At 46.6% G+C, this 21,669-nt stretch overlaps 1 protein-coding gene, 1 non-coding gene and 1 pseudogene across 2 annotated transcripts in view; 2 read left to right on the plus strand and 1 right to left on the minus strand.

Annotated features, from left to right (window-relative positions):
- Positions 1-1,308: 1,308 nt before the first annotated feature.
- On the minus strand, positions 1,309-17,825 carry LOC144600827 (RNA-binding protein 8A-like; annotated as a pseudogene).
- trnas-uga (transfer RNA serine (anticodon UGA)) lies at positions 3,807-3,888 on the plus strand. Its single transcript has one exon. It is a non-coding gene; the product is annotated as a tRNA-Ser (tRNA).
- The window catches only part of sfxn3 (sideroflexin 3), a 36,535-nt gene continuing 27,995 nt past the window's right edge, over positions 13,130-21,669 (plus strand). The window contains exon 1 of the mRNA XM_078413400.1: positions 13,130-13,262. The gene's annotated coding sequence lies outside the window, so the exon portion shown is untranslated. The remainder of the gene's footprint in view (positions 13,263-21,669) is intronic.

The raw sequence follows: 21,669 nt of genomic DNA on the forward strand, positions 1-21,669 counted from the left end.
GAATCGCTCTTTGAGAAGCACCAGAAGATGAAAAACAAAAGATATAAACAAGCTAACAAGTTAATGGAAATGATGAAAGAGATGAAATCAAGTGAAAATGTAAATGAAGTACAAACCAACTTGATTAAATTAAACCAGCTCCATGATGAAATCAAAGAAGATTATGAGGCATTGGTACAGTTATCACTGCCTGAAGACGAACTCGAAAAGCAAAATCAGGGGATTCACCAAACAGAGGAAACTTTCGAGTTTACACAAGATACTAGGGCATGGTTATTCAAGGTTGGTCAGCAAACTACACACTCCATTGCTGGGAGTGCACACAACAGTGATGTAAACTCAGACATCATTGGACCTGATGACAGTGTTTCAAATATCTCAAAATCTAAATTGAACCTCAAATCTCGTTCTTCATCATGTGCATCTTTAACGTTCTCTGCTCGTATGAAAGCTCAGGCAGATGTGGCCATTCTCGAAGAATGGGTTGCCTACCTGAAAAGCCAGCATGAGATTGAGGCACAAGTGGAACAATTGGTGGAAGAACAGAAGAGAAGACAATTGGAAATGGAGGAAGAGCAGAAGAGACAAAGGGAACAGCTGAGAAGACGGAAGGAATGACTGGAACTAGATGCTGAACTGGCAGCAACCAAGCAAGACTCAATGTACTTGAGGTTATGAAATCAAGAAGCAGCTCTAGAGTATCTGATCTGATTAACTTTTATTTGAGAAGAGAAACTGCTCAAAGGGAAACATCAGCTAAATTAGAGCCACATGCAGCTGAATACTTGCCTGATCAAGTGCAACAGGTTTTAGACCAAAACAAACAACTCTGGGACCATCTGCTAGAGCTCATGATAGGACCCATCTAACTCAACACCCTCTTCAAAGGCAAAAGGCAAGGGATAAGGTGGTACTTTAACCCTCCAGCAGGATCCCATCACGGCGGTGTTTGGGAACAATTGATCCCATGGTTCGAAATGTGCTGCACTCTGTTCTTAGCCAACAAGTTCTGGACGATGAAGGATTGCAAACTTTAATTTGTGAAGTTGAAGCAATTTTAAATGATCGACCCATTACCAAGAGTTCTGATAATCCAATGGACCTGGAACCACTCACGCCAAACGATCTTCTTCTGTTGAAAGGTAAGCCAAAACTACCACCCCGGACTCTTTGTAAAGGAAGATTTATACATTAGACGCAGGTGGAGACAGGTACAATATATGGCAGATCTCTTTTGGAAACGGTGGGTGCAAAAATACTTGCCTCTAATCCAAGAACGACAATGGTGGTCTAAGGTAAAAAGCTTTGCTACAGGTGACATTGTTGAGGTGGCTGATTCCACTGCACCATGAGGCTCCTGGCTAATGGGCAGAATATTGGAGACCACACCAGATGCACAAGGTATTGTGTGCACAGTTCAACTTCAAACTAAGAGCAATATCTTGGAAAGACCAATAACAAAGATATGTCTGCTCCTAGAAGCTGATACCCGAGTACAGCATAGACTGGTGGCCTTCAAGATTGAAGAATCACTAAAATAGATTAGAAGCCAACATATAGTGCATACTTTTTTTTTGATTATGTGTAAAATTTTATAGCTCCTTTTAATGTTTACTTGTAATTGTTTCGTTATATATGTAGAACAATTAGGGGCTGGTGTGTACGAGCCATTTGTGTTGGTGCTGGCTGCTTTAGCATATTATATTATTTTTGTCTAGATATATCTTGCAGTATTATTTTGGACACTTGGGGGCTGTCATTAGATGAGTACACATATAAGCATAACGGACTGGAGGAGCCAGAACAAGGTGATATATCTGGAGACACAAGGACTGGGAGGGGTTAGACACAGGGAGTTTGGTGAGATACAGTTCTTACCAGACCTGCAACAGACCTACAACGAGAGCTGTGGTCAGACGGGGAGAACAGAACACCAGCTATGACTTGAATGCAAAATAAGCACAGCCTGGTAGGTTCATCTTCTTGTTTTGTACAACTACTTCAATAAACGACTGATTAAACTGAAAATACGTTTGGAAAATCTCTGTTGGTTTGCGTCAAGTTCACTCCCACTGCCTTTGAAGTAATGGCAACTGGAAAGGACTTTATTGGAAAAGACTGCAGTTGCCAATACAATGAGATATGTTAGTCGGTGTGGGCAAATTAGGCTGACAGGCTTGTTTCAGTGCTGTATGACTCTGACAATAATGATAGCCACAAAATGCCGGACTAACTTATTGGGTCAACCAACATCCTCGGAGAACATAGATATGTGATATTTTGGGTCGGGCCCTTCCTTCAGAATCTGGTAATAGGTGAACACAGCTAGGGTTGCCAACTGTCCCGTATTAGCCGGGACATCCCGTATTTTGGACTAAATTGGTTTGTCCGTAAGGGACCGCCCTTGTCCCGTATTAGACCCGCGGGGCACTGTGGGCCTGGACACTGTAGGAAAAAAACTGCAGATGCTGGTTAAAATCGAAGGTAGACACAAAATGCTGGAGTAACTCAGCGGGATGGGCAGCTCTCGGGAGAGAAGGAATGGGCGACGTTTCGGGTCGAGACCCTTCTTCAGACTGAAGATTTTTTTTGGAACTAAAATATTTATTTCTGAGTGTTGTTTTGCACAAGCCAACCTTACTCTTCCCTCCCCAGCCCCACGACAGTCCCGACTGAGATTAAACGGCCCCTGTAACGCACGGCTCAGTTTGGGCACGGTGATCTGCGGGCACATCTCGGTCCCCGGCGTTGTGAGGCCCGCTCCGTCCCACCGGTCGCTCCGCACTCTGTCCCGGCTCAGTGACCCCTTCCGGTCCGGGCTCCGGCTGCTCCTGCGGCCACCCCGCCTCTTGCTCCGAGGAGGCCCCCCGACGAAACCCCAGTCCATGCTGATGGGCTGCCCGGCCAGCTCCGACACGTTCAAACCCTCCATGACCGCCTGCGCTTCCTTGTAGGTCTCGTACCCCACCAGAGCGTAGCCCTTGTGGTAGCCGATGCGTCGGTCCAGGTTGAAGTGCAGGTTATTGATCTCATCGTACTCGGCAAACTTATCGTGGATGTCCTCCTCGGTGGCTTCCTCATGGACCCCAGTCACAAACAGGATCCACCCCTCCACCGAGCATTGAGGGCCTGGCTCGTCGCCGTCTTGCTCCACGGAGCCGTACTCTTCTCGCAACATGGATCGAGCGCCTTCCTTGGAGCCTTATCCTCGCCCCTTCTTCTTCTTCGCCTTCTCCTTCAGTTTGTGGCTACTTTCATCATCCTCGTCGTCCATGGCGAAGTCCTCGCCGCCCGTCTCATGGAGATCCAGCTGAAGATGGGTGACGTTTTGGGTCGAGACCCTTCTTCAGATTGAGGAAGGGTCTCGACCCGAAACATCACCCATTCCTTCTCTCCCAAGATGCTGCCTGACCTGCTGAGTTACTCCAGCATTTTGTGTCTACCTCCAGACAGTGTAGGCCCCGAGGCCCTAATGGAGGTTGCGTAGCAACCCGCCTCCCGGCCTGGGCGGCCGTCATTGGTGGAGCCCGAGCACGTGGCCGCTGGCTGGGTGTGGTGACGTCACCTTGTCCCTTATTCGGGAGTGAGGAAGTTGGCAACCTTAAACACAGCGGAGGGGGGTTATTTGATAGGCAGATTGTTGGTCAGAGATTATAATAATGGCACAATTGCCAAGAGAATTATGATGATGTTGCACGGAGGAAATACTGAAGAAGCATTATTCCAGGTAGCAAACTCCTCTGCAGGGTTCTGAAAGTCTGCAAATGCACCCTCCAAAAAAAACTAATGTTAATCCAAGAGCAGTGGCAGCGATGGCCGAGTGGTTAAGGCGTTGGACTTGAAATCCAATGGGGTCTCCCCACGCAGGTTCGAATCCTGCTCGCTGCAGTCTTCAATTTTATGGGCCGCAGCAGTAGAGTTGCTGCCTTACAGTGAATGCAGCGCCGGAGACCCGGGTTTGATCTCGACTACAGGTGCTGTCTGTACGGAGTTTGTACGTTTTCCACCCGTGACCTGCGTGGGTTTTCTCCGATATCTTCGATTTCCTCCCACACTCCAAAGACCAAGAGGTTAGGTTGTAGGTGAATTGGCTTGGTAAATGTAAACATTGTCCCCAGTGTGGGTAGGGGATAGTGTTAATGTGCGGGGATCGCTGGTCGGCGTGGGCCGAAAGGGCCTGTTTCCGCGCTGTATCTCTAAAGTAAACCAAACAACCCAGATTATGAAGAAGGGTCTGACCCGAAACGCCACCCATTGCCAGGGCCGTCTTAACGCATGGGCCTGATGGGCACTTGCCTGGGGCCCCACGAGCATAGGGCCCCCATGCTGATCTGTGTATGTTAAGTGACTTGCAATAAATAAATACTACTTTAAAAATGTAGGTTCAATAAGTGCTTTTTTCGCAACGTTTTCGGTCCCTAAGTGTTTTTTTCGCAACATTTTCCATCCCTAAGTGCTTCTCCCAGCGATCTGTTTCGCAACAATTAGCTCCCTAAGTGCTTTGCTTTTCCATCCCTAAGTGCTTCTCACAGCGATCTGTAAGTGCTTTAAGGCTGGTAGGGAAAGGGGGGTGGGGGAGAGTAACGGGGCGACGGGGGGGGGGGGGGGGCGACGGGGAGGGTGGGAGGAGGAGAGAGTGGGGGTGGGAGGAGGCAGAGTAGGACTGGGGAGGGGGACAGCAAGGGTGGGGGTTGGTGGTGGGGGGGAAGAGAGAGTGGGGGAAATGGGGGTGCTGCGGAAAGGGGGGTGGCGGAGAGTAACAGTTGGTCTGGGGAGAGAGAATGGGGGGGTCTGAGAATGGGCACTGGGGAGGGGGACAACAGGGGTCGTGAAATTGTGTTTAGGATTTTTCTTCAGAGCCCCACTCATGCACTCCATTCCCCCTTAATCCCCCTTAAAACTCCCCCAGACCTGTGCTGCATTAACTTAAATTGGTTTCAGGGTTTTTTTTTAAGAGCCCCACTCACCCACTCCATCCACACCCCCTCAACTCCACTTATCATCCCACCCCCCACAACCCACCTCATCCCCCCTTATCCTCTTCTCACCCACTCCATCCCCCCAGCCCCCTTATCCCCCCCTCTCTTCCACCCTCCATTCACCCAATTCATCCTCCCTGAACCCCCTTTGAAACTCCCCCAATCCTCTACTGCATTGGTCTAACACTCAGCCACTCCATCCCCCCGCGTCCCGGGTGGGGGCAGGGGAGGGGCAAGTGGGGGTGGCTAGGGGGGTGGAGTGGGTCAGTAAGGGGAGGAGGGGGGGGGGGTAAGGTGGGTTGAGGGTGCAACAATACACGAGAGGCTTTGGGTCCAGGCCTCACTCAATCATACCCTCTCCCCTTCCCTGTTCCCCCTCTACGAGGAATGGGCCCAACGGGTCCACTTGGTCTAGTACTAAACTATAAATATTTGCTGCAATGTTATTGTGTTACAAATGGACATTGTGATTTGTCTCTGATTTAGTATCCCCAGGTTAGTATCGCAGTCACCTCTGCCACCTCACTTGCATGTAGGCCTATGTGTATGGATCTCATGCTGTATAACGTCATTTAGCGTATATGTTACGTCACTTCAACTCAGTTGACATTACTCACATTAGACCTACTGTAGTACTATTAATAGCAATGATATGGCGTGGATGTGAAAAAAACGAAAGGCCGGGACCTCGAAATCCTGTACGGGGGGCTGGACGTGGCGCTGGACTTTAGCGGTCTGACAGGGCACGCAGGAACGTGCCCACCCCGCTACCTGTTTTCTCAGGCCATGCCAGACAAACCTCGCTGCTACCAAGGCAGAGGTGGAGCGGATGGACGGGTGCGCCAACCCATGAATGGCATCGAAAACTCGGCGCTGAAGGGAAGGCGGCACTACCGGCCTGGGACGAGGAAGAGAAATATCGCACCAGACTTTCGTGCCCTCCGACCCACAAGCCACCTGGGCCAACTTTAATCCCGAAGTGGTGGACCGGTAAGCCGAAACGGTATCCGCCAGAAGCTGCGCCTCCGCGAGCTCCTGGGGATCCACCTCGCAGTCCACCGCCGAAATAGGGGGAAAAGCAGGTCTAGACAGGGCGTCAGCAATGGCATTAAGCTTACCCGCGATATGACGGACATCTGTTGTAAATTCGGAGATAGCAGTCAGGTGCCGCTGCTGGCGGGCCGACCATGGGTCAGACAATTTCAAAAACGCAAATGTTAATGGCTTGTGGTCCGTAAATGCCACAAATGGGCGGCCCTCGAGGAAATACCTAAAATGACGGACAGCTAAATAGAGAGCTAGAAGCTCTCGGTCAAATGCACTATATTTCAGCTCGGCCGAATTTAGTTGCCGGCTGAAAAAGGCTAAAGGCTGCCAATGGCCACCAACCTGCTGCTCCAGAACCCCACCCACCGCCACGTCAGAGGCGTCAACCGTCAGGGCCGTGGGGGCGGAGGGGCTCGGATGGACCAACATGGTGGCGTCTGCCAGGGCTGCCTTAGCTGCCGTAAAAGCCGACTCTGCGGCCGGGGACCACAACAACTCTACCGGGTTCCCTGCAAGGCATTGGAAAAGCGGGCGCAGGACTCGCGCCGCTGCCGGAACGAATCTATGGTAGAAATTAACCATACCGACGAACTCCTGCAGCCCTTTTACAGTGGTGGGCCTGGGAAAGGCCCGAATGGCTTCCACCTTCTCGGGTAAAGGGGCGGCACCGGCAGGAGTAATTCTGTGCCCTAGAAAATCAAGGGCAGGCAGGCCGAATTGACATTTGGAGGGTTGGATAATGAGCCCGTGGTCTTGGAGCCGCTGGAACACGGTCCTCAAATGGGCCTGGTGTTCCAGCACGGAGGGGCTGGCTACCAGGATGTCGTCTAGATAGATAAACAAAAAGGGTAAACCCCGGCCCACGCGGTCCATCAGTCGCTGGAAAGCCTGTGCCGCGTTCTTTAAACCGAAAGGCATACGCAACCATTCAAACAACCCGAACGGAGTTATAGTTGCAGTTTTTTGTATGTCCTCCGGTCGCACCGGAATCTGATGATATCCTCGCACCAAATCGATTTTGGAAAACACTACCGCACCTTCCAGCCCAGATGAAAAGTCCTGTAGGTGCGGTATGGGGTAGCGATCAGCCGTGGTGACAGCATTGAGACGCCGATAATCGCCACATGGCCTCCACCCCCCAGATGCCTTGGAGACCATGTGTAACGGCGAGGCCCACGGGCTGTCAGACTGACGGACAATTCCCATTTCCTCCATCTTCCTGAACTCCTCCTTTGCCACCACCAGTTTGTCTGGCGGTAGTCTCCTGGCCCGAGCGAAAACGGGAGGGCCTTCGGTGCGGATGTGATGGACCACACCGTGTTTAGCCGAAGGTGCGTCGAAACGTTGAACGAGCAGCTCTGGGAACTCGGCCAGAATCGCAGCATACGAGTCGGGGGCCGCGACGACGGCCTGGACAGTAGGGCTGAGCGAGGAGGCGATTGTCGGAGCGACGTGCTCGTCTTCGGCGGAAGGTCGGAGGTCGTTACCGCGGACATCAGGAACCAGTGAAAAAGCCCAGAGAAAATCTGCGCCCAGGATCGCTTGTTTGACGTCGGCTATGATGAATGGCCATTCGTACGTGCGGAGGCCTAAACCCAGGGACATCTTCCGTGTACCGAAAGTGCGAATTGGGCTGCCGTTCACCGCGATGAGGGTGGGACCTGTCTTACCCGATCTGGTTTCGAGGTCGGTCGGCGGCACTATGCTGACGATGGCTCCCGTGTCTACCAAAAATTCTGTGTCCGTGAATCGATCATGGACATAGAGGCGCCGGTTCTGGCCAATCGTAACTGCCCCTATGTACGATCGGCCGAGGCATTTCCCGCGAAGGTACAAGGCAAACGGCAGTTGCGGGATTCGTTACCCCATCGTAGGTGATAATAGCACCAGCCGCGCTTGTGCGGATCTTTTTGGCGGGCTTTCGGAGAATTGGCGGGAGACGTGGCGCCATCTTGCCGTCGCTGTGGCGTGGTCACCGATGTCGAGACTTTGTTGATGGAATCCCCTGCCTTGTTTTTTCCCGCTATGAGCGCGTCCGCTTTCGCTGCATATGCTTCGGGGTCCTTAAAAGAACAATCCGTAAGCAGCAATCGGACATCCTCGGGGAGTTTTTCGCGGAATGCCTGCTCAAACATCGGGCAATCCGTATGCTCACCGGCTAGCACCATCATTTCGGCCATGAGGACGGAAGGCAGTTTGTCTCCAAGCTCCGGTAGGTGCAGAAGTTTTGCCGCACCACCATGCTTTTTTAACCCGAAGGTCCGCAGTAATACCTTCTTCATGGTTTCATACTTGTCTTCCGCAGGTGAATTTATTATGAACCGCATCACGCGCTTGGTTGTGTCCGGCGATAGCGCGCTGACGAGGTAGAAGTACTTCGTGGAATCATCCGACACCTTCTTTATATGGAATTGGGCCTCGGCGTGGATAAACCAAGCTTGCGGTGCGTACGTCCAAAATAACGGAAGATGAACGTCCGCCGCGCTTGACTCCGGTGTGCCCTGCTCAGTCATCGTCAACGAGGCGTCGGGTTTTTCTCAGTCGGTGATCGTCCAGATCACGTTCGGGGTCACCAATATGGCGAGTCCGAAACTTGTAGTTGTAGATGTAGTTTATTGCAACCGCAATACACGAATACAGAATCAAAACAACAAGTCGCAGGACAACCAATATAAACTTACTGTCTTCCTTGAAGACTTAGACGAACTAACTAAATCGGGCGCCAAACGCACCCATGACATCGCTGGCCAATCAGCGATGTCCTTCCCTGGACCAATCCCCATGGTCGCGTTCCCACGTGACCTCGCTGGCCAATCCGAGGGTTCGACGACCTAGACCATTCTCCATGGTCGCTACAATGACATGATTATTGGTTATATTTATACATTGTATATGAACACAGGTATAGGGCTATGCATAGATTATTAGTGATTAAATCTGAGGTTCATTCACAACATTGAACACTTGTACGATAAGCATGTAGTGGTTATTTAAGATTATGAATTTATGATGCAGTACTAATAACCAGGTATTAATAGTTTGTGAATATATGAATGGATAAGCTTTTTATTTGTGCAAGTTGAGAAAATGTTGAATGTAGTCTTGTAGACCTATACACAGATGAGGCTAGATCAGTGCCAGACACCCTAGCTACGCCACTGGGCTATTCAAGGCCTTGCCCGGCAGTGTTGTGAATCAGCACACAGTAGAGAGTTTGTATTAAGAATAAATACTGTTTGTACAATTTAAGGAGGGACGTGTTCATTATGGAAGCAGAATGTTTAAATATTTAGGTCTTGTCGCAAACACACTTATATTATATAACCCTACATCCTGGCGTGGGACTTAATACTAAACATTTATAATATATATTTCCAGGTAAATAACCCTTAGCAGAAATGAAATGTAATGTTTTGAGTGGAGCACAGAAGAGGAAGAGAGCTGCAGAGGAGAAGGAGAAAATTGGAAAAATTCCAAAATTAACATCGTGGTTCAACACAGGTGCAACATCAGCCACTCATACCATTCCTTCAGATATAGCATCCACATCTACATCCACTCCTGCAATGTCAGCCACTAGTACTGTTCTTTCAGATATAGCATCCACATCCAAATCCATTCCTGCTACCAATCATCCAGTTTCAGCAGACATACCAATAGTATCATTACCTGTTGCTGCTGCTGGTGACATTTCACAAGAGGAAATACCCAAATCTGTAACAGTAAAGGAGTTTCCAATCCAAGAGACAGATCCGGGGCTATGGAACATTAATGATACTAACACAGTAGATTACTGGATTTGTAGTGGGCCCTCATCATGTCAGAATCATGATAGCAACCTTTCAAACTCACGCAAAGTGTATAAAACAGCTGGAGTAGAGAGTATGAAGACAAGGTATTTATCAAATAATGTGTTCAAACGTGAACAGCAGAATGGCGAGTGTGTAAAACGTGACTGGCTACTCTATTCACCATCCCAAGGTCGTTTGTACTGCTTAGTATGTCGCCTATTGTCCAAGAAAGAATCTCCCTTTGCTACATCGGGGTTCAATGACTGGAAGCACAGCAATGTTATTGTAGAACATGAAAATGGAGAAGAACATCGAAAGTGCATGACAGCATATTTGATTAGGCATAAAGAAACTGGAAGTGTAGATTCTTTATTACATAAACAACATCGCTCAGAGCAGGAATATTGGCATAAAGTGTTGACATGTGTGGTTTCTGTAATTCGCTTTCTTGCCTCCAGAGGTTTGCCATTTCGTGGAGAAAATCAGATTATTGGGTCAGTAAAAAATGGCAACTTTTTAGGCATACTAGAGCTGTTGAGTGAATTTGACCCTTTCTTGGAAGAACATCTCAAACTGTATGGAAATCCTGGAAAAGGGAACCCGTCATATTTATCTGCAAACATTTGTGAGGAATTTATTGAATTAATGGGACAACAGGTTCTTTGTACTATTCTTGAAGAAGTAAAAGAGTCAAAGTATTATTCAATAAGTGTAGATTCCACTCCAGACATCTCACACACAGATCAACTAACATTTACTGTCCGATACATTAAAGGCTGTGAGCCTGTGGAACGTTTCTTGATGTTCATCCCCATCTTTTCTCATGGAGCAAAGGCTCTAACAGACACTGTTGTGGATTTTCTTAATGAGAACAAAATTCTACTATCAAACTGCCGTGGTCAGTCATATGACAATGCCTCAAATATGTCTGGACGATATACTGGATTGCAAGCACGGATTCATCAACTCAATGAGTTCACCATCTATGTCCCCTGTGCTGGACACAGCCTGAACTTGGTTGGAGTAAAAGCAGCAGAGTGTTGTCTACAAACTGTAAAATTCTTTGACTTTGTTCAACATCTGTATTCCTTTTTTGCTGCTTCTACTCATCGATGGAATGTATTGACATCATCTTTAGGAAAAGATTTTGTGGTCAAGCGTCTATCTGACACACGATGGTCAGCACATTTTGATGCTGTTCATGCTCTGTATGGGGGTTTCGAGAAAATAAAACATGCGCTGGATTCTGTATCAGCTGACAATGAACAGGAAGTGAATACAAGGCGAGAGGCAGAAGGATTGAGCAAGAAAATGGAAAACCTGGAAACAATCTTTCTCATAATTCTTTGGAATGACAATAGACAATAGACAATAGACAATAGGTGCAGGAGTAGGCCATTCAGCCCTTCGAGCCAGCACCGCCATTCAATGCGATCATGGCTGATCACTCTCATTCAGTACCCCGTTCCTGTCTTCTCCCCATACCCCCTCACTCCGCTATCCTTAAGAGCTCTATCCAGCTCTCTCTTGAAAGCATCCAACGAACTGGCCTCCACTGCCTTCTGAGGCAGAGAATTCCACACCTTCACCACTCTCTGACTGAAAAAGTTCTTCCTCATCTCCGTTCTAAATGGCCTACCCCTTATTCTTAAACTGTGGCCCCTTGTTCTGGACTCCCCCAACATTGGGAACATGTTTCCAGCCTCTAATGTGTCCAATCCCCTAATTATCTTATATGTTTCAATAAGATCCCCCCTCATCCTTCTAAATTCCAGTGTATACAAGCCTAATTGCTCCAGCCTTTCAACATACGACAGTCCCGCCATTCCGGGAATTAACCTAGTGAACCTACGCTGCACGCCCTAGATGCTAGAAAGAATGAACAAAACAAGCAAGGTCCTGCAGTCAAAGGATGTGAACATCCTTGTTGCCACAAATCTTCTTGAGTCTATGAAAACCTATCTTCAGGAAACTAGAGATAAATTCAGTGAATATGAATTCAAAGCCAGGAGTATGTGCCCAGATACAGATTACAGTGATGAGAAAAAACGGTAACGAAAACGAAGTGTGCGTCTTACTAGATATGATAGATCATCATCAGCAGAGGTACTTCTCAGTAAAAGCGGAAAGTTCAAGGTAGAAACTTTCCTCCCTATTCTGGACACTCTAATCTTTGAACTGACAAAACGTGCAGAAGCTTATTCACAGGTTGGAAATCTGTTTTCTTTCTTCAGTGAATTGAAAACTATTGCTTCTGATCCACTAAAGAAAAAGTGTGAACATCTGGCTAATATGTATCACAAAGACCTTAATTATGATGACCTTTTAAATGAATGTGAGCATCTCAAGCACTACATGGCTCTTGATGAAAATTGTGAGACTCTCCCTGCATTGTACAGAAAAATAATTTCCGACAATTTGAAATCTGTATTCCCGAATGTTGAAATTGCACTCAGAGTGTTCATGTGCATGATGGTGACCAACTGTACAGGAGAACGTTCTTTTTCAAGACTGAAACTTATAAAAAATCAGCTTCGTAGCACAATGGGGCAGCATCGTTTGAACTGGCTTTCACTCATGTGCATGGAAAATGACATCCTAAAGACCATTGACTTCAAGCCAATAATAAAGCAATTATCTGCAAAGAAATGCCGCAAATGCTTGTTATAATAAGAAATTCGTAGTAATTTCATACTGTGACATCTAATCTGTATGGCTTACTGAGTATTATTGTGTTTTTCAAGCCTCGTGTATTGTTCAAATGTTTATCATGTTGATTAGTTGTTGCTGTACAGCATGTTTTTAATGTTTCAACACCGATTTTGTTGGAAGTGCCAATAAAATAAATATATGTTTAATTTTATGGACCATTTACATTTTTATTTCCTGTGAGTAGTTGTTGTAGGGGCCCCAGTACACTGCTTTGCCCGGGGCCCATAATGCTGTAAAGACGGCCCTGCCCATTGCTTCTCCCCAGAGATGCTTCCTGACCCGCTGAGTTACTCCACCTTCTCCCCAGAGATGCCACCTACCCCACTGAGTTACTCCAGAGATGCCGCCTGTGTCGCTGAGTTACTCCAGCACTTGGTGTTTGTCTTGGGTTTAAACCCGCACCTGCTGTTCCTTCCCTCTGGTGCAGCCCCTCCTCAGCGGCCAATCCGCACGCAAGCCCCAACGTTGCCATGGAGACGCATTTTGCAGCGCCGGCCAATCAGCGCCGCCCGGATGGGACCGGCCCCCTCCGTCCCGGGCTGTGATTGGCCGGCGCTGCCCCGCCCGCCCATCGGCCAGTCAGGGCGGCGGGCCCGGGGAGAGGCGGCGCCTGGTTGCACCGAGGGCCGCGGCTAAAGGAAGGAAGGAAGGGAGGTTTAGGGCGGCAGCGGCGGCGGCTCCTCGTCTTCAGCGCGTCTCCCGGTCAAGGGCTTCACAACCCACCACAGCACTGGTGAGTCTGAAATTACCCGGGACGTCCCAGGCCCCGTGTCCCAGGCATCTTCCCCCCATCTTTTCCAAAACTGCACCCTTCGCCTTCAGGGGGCTGCTTCCCCTGAACTCGCCCTGTCAACTGGCTCTCCGTCCTGCTGGAAATTCAAGGTCACGAACATTGCCATTGACAGCTAATGCATTCCAGGCGGGCACGCTGTCAATTAATGTTGTCTCTTTATTTCCGAAAGAACTGTACAGCACAAGATCACAAGGGTGGTGGGTGTATGGAACAAGCTGCCACAGGGGGTAGTTGAGGCTGGGACTATTCCAAAGTTTAAGAAACAGTTTGACAGGTACTGTATACATGGATAGGACAGGTTTGGAGGGATATGGTCCAGGCGCAGGCAGGTGGGACTAGAGTAGCTGGTACATGTTGGCAGGTGTGGGCAAGTTGGACTGCAGGGCCTGTTTCTGCACTGTATCACTCTATGACTCTATGAGGTCCTTCAGCCCACAATGTCAGTGCCGAACATGATGCTAAGACCGTCTCTTATCTGCTGACGCATAATCAATATCCCTCCATTCCCCACATATCCATATGCCTACCCAAAGGGTTTTTTAAATGCCACCTACAACCACCACCCTTTTAAGTTTAGTTTAGTTTATTGTCATGTGTACAATACAGCGAAAAGCTTTATTGTTGTGTGCTATTCAGTCAGTCGAAAGACTATATGTGATTACAATCAAGCCGTCCACAGTACACAGATACAGGATAAAGGGGGATAACGGTCAGTGTAAGATATAGTCTAGAAAAGTCAGATTAAAGATAGTCTGAGGGTTTCCAATGAGGTGGATGGTAGCTCAGGACTACTGTATATGTGGTGATATGATAATTCAATTGCCTGATAATAGTTGGGAAGAAACTGTGCCTAAATCTGGATGTATGCATTTTCTCACTTCTGTAACTTGCCTCATGGGAGAGGGGAGAAGAGGGAGTGCCTGGGGTGAGACTCATCCTTGATTATCCCTGGCACTTCATTCCAGGCACTCACCACCCTCTATGTGAAAGAAAACTTGCCCTGCACATCTCCTTTTAACTTTGTCCCACTTACTTTAAAGCTCTGCCCTGTCGTATTTAATATTTCTGTTCTTGGAAAAAGATTCTGACTGTTTACACGATGTATGCTTCTTTTAGAGGGCAGACAGGGTTTGAATGACATTTTTTATTAAATACCTGCTTGAAATACTGTATTGTGGAGTGCTGGATTTTATCGAAAGAAAGGGCATGTGTTTTCCTTGAAATTTAAAAATAAAATCTGACCTCCCCTTCACCCAGCAATTTATGAGCTGGAAACAGTGTGATTTTGGTTCCTGCATAGCTCACTAGTAATTTTCATTGGAAATTCCAACACTTTAACGCATGAATAGCCTAGGATGTTGCCAACTCATATATTGCTTAATTGCTGAGTGTAGGAGGAGTTGGTGATTTCATTTTTTAAATTTCATGGATTTCAACACTTAAACACATATGAACATCCCGGGATGTTGTTGGTAGGCATTTTGGTGGTGGTACATTAATGAGAGGCATTAGGAAAGACTGGTCTGCAGAAGGATCCCAACGCAAAATGTCACCTCTCCATGTCCTCGAGAGATGCTGCCTGACCCGCTGAGTCACTCCTTTGTGTTTCCTAAGTAAAATACTTTGTGTTTTACTTAAGAAAGACTGGTTGCCTTTCTTGTTGAAGATTGGCGAGTCTTCATGGAGTCATCTGCAAGAGCAAATGTTACTTGATGTTCTTCCCAAATGTTATGTTCCAAATCCTGCTGCGTGGTGGCACACTCTGCTTAATTGTCTGAAGAATTAATGATGCATCTGAACACTGCAATCGTCAACAAACATTTTCTCTTCTTGCATGGTAGAAGGAAAGGCAATCATCTTTTGTGCTCGGCATGACCTCAGCTAGAGTTGCTGCTGATGCCAATTGACAAATTGATTTGGGAGAGATTTGATGCCACATGATGGTAAAGCTAGTTACTTTCATCTTACCCAAGTATTTCAGCTCTTGTGACTGCCTTTGGAGCAGCTAGGTCCTTATTCAGCCCAGACTGAATGGTAGTGAGACTAGGTTGGGTAGGCCACTTGGCCGGCATGGATAAGTTGGGCCGAAGGGACTGTTCTTGAGCTGTATAGCTCCATAACTTCATAGTGAGCACCTTATTAATGAATAGGGCAGCTTAGTAGCATTGCTGATCTTTCCTTCCATTACTTTGCCAAGGTTCGATTTAACGAGCCATAAGTGGATTTATCCTCTTTTTGCAGGCAGGGGAATCTTGCCTCCTCAATGCTGTCATCAGATGAATAATTGTTTCAGTGGGTTTGGTACAGTTTATGTAGAGAGTGGACCAATTCTGGAGTAAGATCATCGGCAGTGCGGCAATACATTGTTTAGTTTAGTTTAGAGATAAAGTGTGGAAACAGGCCCTTTGGCCCAATTCGGGTTGGTGCCGACCAATGATCCCCGCACACTAACACTATCCTGCACACACACACAGGACAATTTTTACATTTACCAAGCCAATTTACCTACATACCTGTACGTCTTTGGAGTGTGGGAGGAAACTGAATATCTCGGAGAAAACCCATGCAGGTCACGGGGAAAACGTACAAACTCTGTACAAACAGCCCCCGTAGTCGGGATCGAACCCGGGTCTCCGGCGCTGCAAGCGCTGAAAGACAGCAATACTACCGCTGCTCCAACGTGTCGCCCTCGGTAGTTAATTGCTATAGTCATGAGTCATACAGCATGAAAACAGGCCCTTTGGCCCAACCAGCACACAATGACCAACATGCCCCATCTACAATAATCCCATCTGCCTGCTTTTGACCCATATCTCTCTAAACCGGTCCTATCCATGTACCTCTTTAAATGTTTTTTTAAATGTTGTCATAGTTGCTGCCTCAACTATCTCCTCTGGCAGCACGTTCCATACACCCACCACCCTTTGTGAAAAAAAAGTTGCTCCTCAGGTTCCCATTAAATCTCCCCCCCCCCCACCTTTCACCTCGTGATCTTGTACACCTCAGGTCACCCCTCATCCTGTTGTGTTCCATGGTATAAGTTGTTATAAACTCTGCTGGTATGTACAGTGCAGTACAGCTTGATGTCACATGGACTGAATCAATGTGGGAGAATGTCAGCATCTGCTCTTGTAACTTCCAGTGACTCCAGCAAAAATTCACTGACTGAGGTGGCTGTGAATCACTCCGTCTTGATCTACCCAGAGCGATGGTTCTTTGCTGTGGTTTAGGATGGAGATACTGATCGAATGTCTACCAGTTCTGACAGGCAGTGGAAGGCTTTGGATATTGACCTGATGGGTTGGGTTGTGAGAATTATTTCCTCCTCGTGCTCTTTCTGATGCACCTTCAGCTGACTGTCATGCACGCAGTCCTGTGAATGCTGTATCCTCGCTACATCGGCTGCATTTGGAATCTGCTTCCACATTCCTGCAATGCACCAATATTGGTTATCTGGCTTAGTGATGCTGAAGGAACCAGAAGTACTTGGGCCCCATGAAATGAATATGCCACACAACATGATTTACTGTCAGTGTGAGGAATGCAATTTTGTTTCTAATAGGTCTCTGGTGATTGCTTCTTTGAATCTAGTCATACAGATGGGGGCGGCACAACGGCGTAGCAGTGGTAGTGCTGCCTTACACTGGGTTAGATCCTGACTGCGAGTGCTGTCGGTACAGAGTTTGTACGTTCTCCCTGTGTCCGTGTGGGTTTTCTCCGGGTGCTCTGGTTTCCTCCCGCACTCCATAGACGTACAGGTTTGTGGGCTAATTGGCATATTATGTACATTGTAAATTTTCCCTAGTGTATAGGATAGTGTTATTGGTCGGCGCAGACTCGGTGGGCCGAAGGACCTGTTTCCGCGCAATATCGCTAAAGCATCTAAAGATGCGTTCAAGGTGGGGGAGTATTGAGAATAAGAGTAAACATAGTCATGTAATGTCTGAAAATAACTGCAGATGCTGGTACAAATCGAAGGTATTTATTCACAAAATGCTGGAGTAACTCAGCAGGTCAGGCAGCATCTCAGGAGAGAAGGAATGGGTGACGTTTCGGGTCGAGACCCTTCTTCAGACATAGTCTGACCATAGTCATGTGATGCATGTCCTTTTGTGAGGTACGCCCTATTCAACACTTAAAGCTTTCAGTTTTGATTTTAGTTTCAATTAGCATGGAAACCTATGTGGTCACAGGGAGAGCAGGCAAACTCCACAGACAGCACATGTGGTCAGGATTGGACCCGAGTCACTGGTGCTGCGAGGCAGCGGTTCTGCCTGCAAATTCCTTTTGTACTAATCTTAGTGATGTAAAAATATGTTAGCTATATGCCAAGAAAGTGCATAATACTGAGTTTGTTCAAAATCAGTTGATTTTTTTTTAAAACAATGAAACATAATAACAATGATTTCCAGATCAGTTCATATTCCTGGGAAATTTGACAGGGACTCCTTGCAAACCTGATGTGATTTCTGTGTCGGAAGCACAGGATAACGGACTCCCCATCCGGTACTCCTCTTTCATAAGACATAGGAGCAGAATTAGACCATACGGCCCATCGAGTCTACTCCGCCATTCAAACATGGCTAGGCCTGCTGGATCTCCCAGTTGTTAACCATTGACCGCTCTGTCCAGTGCCTCCTCCGTATCCAGACTGAGGCCACACTTTCCACTCTTGCAATGCTGTCCGAGAGACCTGTAAGATAATTCGACTACATTCCAGGCCCTTTTCCCATCTCCTGCTCCACTCTCTCACCTTGCTGCCCCGATTAATGCAACCAGCAGCGTCTGATGGCTTTGAGTGAAAAATGTGTTTTCCATGTTTTTTAGCTATTTAACGGTGAAATTTTAGCAGATATTTACAGTAAGAGTATCATGCTTGGTAATTGAGAACCAAAGAGCAATCTGCAGTTTTTGAGAAGATTTGATGAGGTCTGTTCCCATGGGGGTAGAAGACGTGTTGTCCAATTTCACCCAGCATTTGTTCATAGATTTTCATCTTCATAAACACTACGGCGTATGTAGCCTCAGCTCAGCTCTGGAGTAGGAAATGTGGTTATTTATTAATAACATGAGCATGCATTTATTACTCTTAACAAGTTCTGCGTTAAGTGAAATCTTGACTCCACATGTAATCGTATCACACTGATGGCAACTGAAGTCCACCGGCGACAGTGTAATCCTCAAGTGAAACATGCAGGTGGTGAAACATTGTAGATTCAGCACCTGAGATGGTAGAGATGTTCAAGAAGCGACTAGAGTGTGATAGATGCAAATAAGATCTCAATCAATTTGGATTAATAACATGTAGACACAAGGAACTGCAGATGCTGGTTTATAAAAAGGACACTGCTGGTGTAACTCGGCAGGTCGGGCAGCATCTCTGCAGAGCTTGAATAGGTGACATTTTGTGTCGAGACCCTTCTCCAGTCTGAATAGGGATCCTTGAAGGACAAAGGTAAATTCATTAGCATGAGTGTTGAGTAAGGAAGCTTGTAAGGGTGACACAGTGGTACAGCTGGATAAGCTGCTGCCTCACAGCGCCAGACACCCAGGTTCAATCCTAATCTGTGGTACGCTCTGTGTGGAGTTTACTCGTACTCCCTGTGACTGCATGGGTTTCCTATGGATGCTCCAATTTCCTCCTACATCCCAAAGATGTGCAGGTTTGTAGATTCATTGGACTGTGTGAATCGCCCCTATTGTGAATGAGTAATTGGGATAAAATAAAACTGGTGTGAGTAGGTGATCGATGGACGGCATGGACTCAGTGGGATGAAGGGCCTATTTCCATGCATCTAAATTAAAGAACATGATACTCCTATTAGGCAGAGCCATAGTCTGGCACTTCCTGGGGCATTGCCTTCAGTTTTGAGCTTTGAGTAACAATGAATAAAAATGGAATATTTTGGAGTGTGTACAGTTGGCTCCCAGTGGGGACTGGAGGTGCTCTTCTGTTCATTTTCATTATGATTAGTTTATTTCATTATTGTCACGTGTGCCGAGGTACAGTGAAAAGCTTTTTTGTTGCGTGCTATCCAATCAGCAAAAAGACTATACATGATTACAAAAGACTATGCATGATTATGTTAGATAGAGCTCTAGGGGCTAGTGGAATCAAGGGATATGGGGAGAAGGCAGGCACGGGTTATTGATTGGGGACAATCAGCCATGATCACAATGAATGGGGGTGCTGGCTCGAATGGCCTCCTCCTGCACCTATTTTCTATGTTTCTAAACAAGCCATCAACAGTGCACGGATACAGGATAAAGGGAATAATGTTCAGTGCCAGACAAAGGCCAGTAAAGTCTGATTAAATATAGTCCAAGGGTCTCCAGTAAGGTAGATGGTGAGTCAGGGCCACTCTCTTGTTGACGATCAGATGGTTCAGTTGCAGGTTTAGCTTGTTTGGTGAGACATTGGCTTTGGGGCAGATTGTATCTTTGGTTCTTCTCCCTAGCAGGTTTGATTTGTTTCAAAGAGCCACTGGCTTTGGGGCAGATTATTTTGCTGTCAGCATCACTCAATTGCTGATATCGGGTTGTATTGAGACAAAACCCTGTTCTGTTTCTAAAAGGGAGTTAAAATTAAGGCCCTGTTCCCACTGCAAATCCTCAGTTCCTTTAAAGTGAGATCAATTAAATCGTTTGCTGTCTCCTATTATCAGAAAGATGAGACCCCCAGGGCACGTTGAAAGATGTTAAAAGAAAAATTCATGCATCATTTCTCTGGTAATATCCCGGGGTTTGTTAGTTTCAGCAAGCGGTCTCAATGGACATATCTTTAAGAGAGTTAAAATTTCATAGGTATCAGGAATAGCAACATTATAATTAGCTGTCATTGTGTAATGAAATTGTAAGGCATAAAAATTTAATTTGACTCAGGCCATTAATAGCAGAAGCAAGCTTGTCCACGGTTAAGATGGAAGAATTAAGAGGATGTTTCAATAAATAATTACATATGCCGCACTAGCAATCGTTAAAAGTCCATTTACAACAGAAGAGTGTTTTCAGAAACGTGAATTCAGTGGAATAAATAAAGACACGACAGGATATATTAATCTCGTTGCTTCTGTGATGTGAAACGATCACAGGGAGTCCACTACCGTCAAGGCGGCTTATGTATTTATGATGTTGTAATTCTTTATATGCTGCCCTTCCCCCCATCTCCCCAAGCAAAGGGTCAAAATCCCCCATTACCACAGTGTATACAAATTACAATCGTTTCTGCTTTCTGCATTTGTGATATTGCAGATGCAGCCATAAGACATAGGAACAGAGTTAGGCCATTTGGCCCATGCAGTCTGGTCCGTCATTCAATCATGGCTGATCTATTTATCCCCCGTAATTCCGTTCTCCTGTTTTCTCCCCGTAACCTTTGACACCCTTCCTAATCAAGAACCTATCAATCTCCGCCTTAAAAATACTCAATGTCTTGGCCACCGCAGCTGTCTGTGGCAATGAATTCCAGTCACCCAGATTTAATAGCCAGTTACAGACGCAAAGTGCTGGAGTAATGCCGTGGGTCAGGTGGCATTTGTAGAGAAAAAGGATGGGTGACATTTTGGGTCGAAGAAGAAGGGTCCCAATCCAAAACATTACCCATCCTTTTTCTCCAGAGATGCTGCCTGACCCACTGATTACACCAGCACTTTGTGTCTATCTTTGGTATAAACCAGTATTTGCAGTTCTTTGTTGTTACTAAAGAGCCAGTCATACTGGTTTCAATAAGTAAGTCTTCGATTTATCGGCATGTTGTTATAGTTGATCTGGTGGGTTAAACGTCAGCAGCATTAACACTGACATGCGCTGTTGCAGGGTTATGATCACCTCTTGTGACAGACAGGGGCTGAAAAGCTCTTGAATGATTTTGCTGCAGCTGCTGCAGGAGTGCATGGATCATCAATGGTGTTAACATTCAAATTAGCCAATCTGAATGCAAGGTAGTCTGTCAAGCTGGTGGAGAGGTTTGGCAAACCTGATAGACTTGTTCTTGTCACCGTAGCCTGTTTTTGTGGGGAGAGAAGAATGGAAAATATAACAAAAAATCGCCAGAATTTAGTGATCTTAAATATGAAAGTAATGCATCAATTAATGTAAGCGTGACTGTGCTTTAAAAATATATATATATATTCTCAAGATGTGGACTCTGGTGAGGCTAACATTTAGTCCATCCTTAATTGTCTTTGAAATGAGTGGCAGTTTTACCTAATTAACTTAATTAATACACTTAATTGCATAATTCACTGCCATTTAAATTGGCTAAAAGCAATATGGCATAACTTTTTTTCCTGGAAATGGGTGCAAAATTTCCGCCACCTCCAATGGGATCCCACCACATTTTCCCATC

Source organism: Rhinoraja longicauda, chromosome 16 (assembly GCF_053455715.1).
Source record: "Rhinoraja longicauda isolate Sanriku21f chromosome 16, sRhiLon1.1, whole genome shotgun sequence".
Lineage (NCBI taxonomy): Eukaryota > Metazoa > Chordata > Chondrichthyes > Rajiformes > Arhynchobatidae > Rhinoraja > Rhinoraja longicauda.